The following is a 2,500-nucleotide window of genomic DNA, read 5'->3' as shown; positions in this document are numbered from 1 at the left end:
CAAAATAGAATACAGAAGATCATTCAGAGATAATACTTAGCTAATTGTGGCTGACAAGTAGCCCAAAAATATGGTAAAGAAATTTGCAATTTCAGAGTTAAGGATAAGGGACCTGGCAGCAATTCAGAACACAGGAATAACCTTTGCGAAAGGATAAAGAATCAGGTTTATTCGAAGGATATTTGAAGGGGTTGGAAAAGGAACATCTGAATTTTTTATTTACGACGTTAGTTTTATTTTTTTATTTTTTTTATTTTTTGACACATGGGTACTGTATAGAAACTACTATAACATAGTAGATTGATATATGTGCCTCATGTTTTATTATAAAAGGAAATTTGATTTCCCATTCTTTCCTTATTATTGTTATAAGAATTTTCAATGCCAAAGGTGGCTAAGCTGAGTCGTTTATATTTTGAAAATTTTATTTGCAAGTTATAGGGTAATATTACTCATTACTATTTTTAGCATCAATTTCACAAGAGTTACTATAGTTATTACAAGATTTTCACATTATTGTCATTATTGGTATTATTATCATCATGATCATTATCGATATTATTACTGTTACTGCTATTACTATTAATACTGTGATTATAGTTATTATTTCTGGCCTTTATGTTATGATTCTTATTGTTATATATTTATGAGTAATAATAATAATATTACTGTTAATAATAATGGTGGTATTATAATCATCATGATTGCTATTTCTATTATCAGGATTCTTCTGCTATTATTAGTAGTAGAAGCATAAGCATTGGTAATATTTTGTCTTATTGTTATTATTATTATATTGTTGTTATTTTCTTTATCTATTTATTTTATTGATATTATTATTGTCTATTATTATTGCTAATATTGCTTGCAGTAATATTATTTTTAATATTCTGTTATTATTCTTATAGTGTTGATGATGATTATTATTGTGATATTATTATTATTATTACAATTGCTATTAATACAATTATAGTTTTTGTTATTTTTTATTATTGGTGAATATTTTCTTTATTTTTTCTTTGTTGATATCATAGGTACTTTTATTTTGACAGATGATGTTATTATCAACACAATTATGTTTGCTATTGCTATTACTAACACTTGTACTTCTATTGTTTATTATGATTACTAGGGCTGTCATCAATATTTTTATATCTCTTATTGTAAATGCAGGTAAAAGTGACTAAGACACCATTTCTAACTCAAGTGATTGCCGTGGCCTATGTGTTTTCAGCAGTCTGGCAAAGGTGAACGCACTATCACTTGTGTTTTAACAAGATAAACGCAGAGTTGGTTCCATAAATGACAAAAAGTCACTGGGGACATTTACAAGTTCTGTCTTTTGAGAAAATTTGACATGGATGTTTGTTTGCCTTTTCTGAGTACCAAAGGCGCATAGGCAACAGTGATCACTTCTATTTTTATAAGTATTATTCTTCGTTTCACTTTGACTGTTCTTATTACTGTCATTATAGTTGTTAATGGTACTTTTTTTTATTTATTTTTTATTAGTGTTATTGTTATCTATAAACACATAAATGTCATTATGATAATAATAATGATTATTATTATTATTATTATTATTATTATTATTATTACTAGTTTATGTTTACTGTAGTAGCTATGATTTGTTATTATTGTTATTGCTATTATTATCAGTTGTATTAGAATTATTATTGTTAATATTATCATTTTTAGTGTTACTTATTATAATTATAATGCATATTGGTATTATTGTTATTATTATTATTATTATTATTATTATTATTATCATCATCAATATTATTATTAGTACCATTATTATTTATAATTACTTTCATCATTATAAGTATTATTATGATTACTTATATTATTGTTGTAAATTTATTTATTGTTTATGTTAATAATTTTTTTTTTACTTAATATTGTTATTAAGAATGTTAGTCTTATTACATTAGCAGTTTTTGAAGAGGTTACAAATGTTATTTAAGCATATGATGGTTAATAGAATTGAGTATCACTATTAGTACTAATCTTAACCCGTTGTCTATAGGTGTCATGACATATATGACACAGGAGCTTAAGCCTGACAGTGGATGTCATGAAGTACACGACGATAGGGGATTTTTGAATCACTGTGTTGTTTCATTGTCCTATTAGTAATGAGTGAGTGATGATAATATTTGCAATCATAATTACTTTGACTGCCGTAATATTAAATAAAATGGGTTTCACCTAACATCCAAAACCTAGATCGCACCACTTTCTTCTAGCACTAGCTGGAGAGAGAGCCTTGAATGTATCCACCCATGGTCTCTAGAGAGCACTATTCTTATAGAGCAATGGCACAGCATGATGCTGACCTCTTGCTCTAAAGTACCGCCAATAAAGGATATGCAGGCAGAACAAGAAGAGGAAGGTGACTCAAACCATGGCCTTTTATTGTGGCACTCACAGTCATAAGCACAGGTTTTCCTTCCTCTTCTCTACTTCCTCATGTTATCTTCATTGTGGATGGTTA

General features: G+C 27.4%; 1 protein-coding gene across 8 annotated transcripts in view; it reads left to right on the top strand.

The window, feature by feature from the left end:
* POSH (SH3 domain containing ring finger posh) overlaps positions 1 to 2,500 on the top strand; it is a 48,432-nt gene that overhangs the window by 1,149 nt on the left and 44,783 nt on the right. The gene's annotated exons all lie outside the window — the stretch shown is intronic.

Source organism: Penaeus japonicus, unplaced genomic scaffold (assembly GCF_977035675.1).
Source record: "Penaeus japonicus unplaced genomic scaffold, GWHDUDI00000001_assembly GWHDUDI00000020, whole genome shotgun sequence".
Lineage (NCBI taxonomy): Eukaryota > Metazoa > Arthropoda > Malacostraca > Decapoda > Penaeidae > Penaeus > Penaeus japonicus.
Note: the sequence above shows the minus strand (reverse complement) of the source record. Positions and strands in the feature narration are given on the sequence as shown.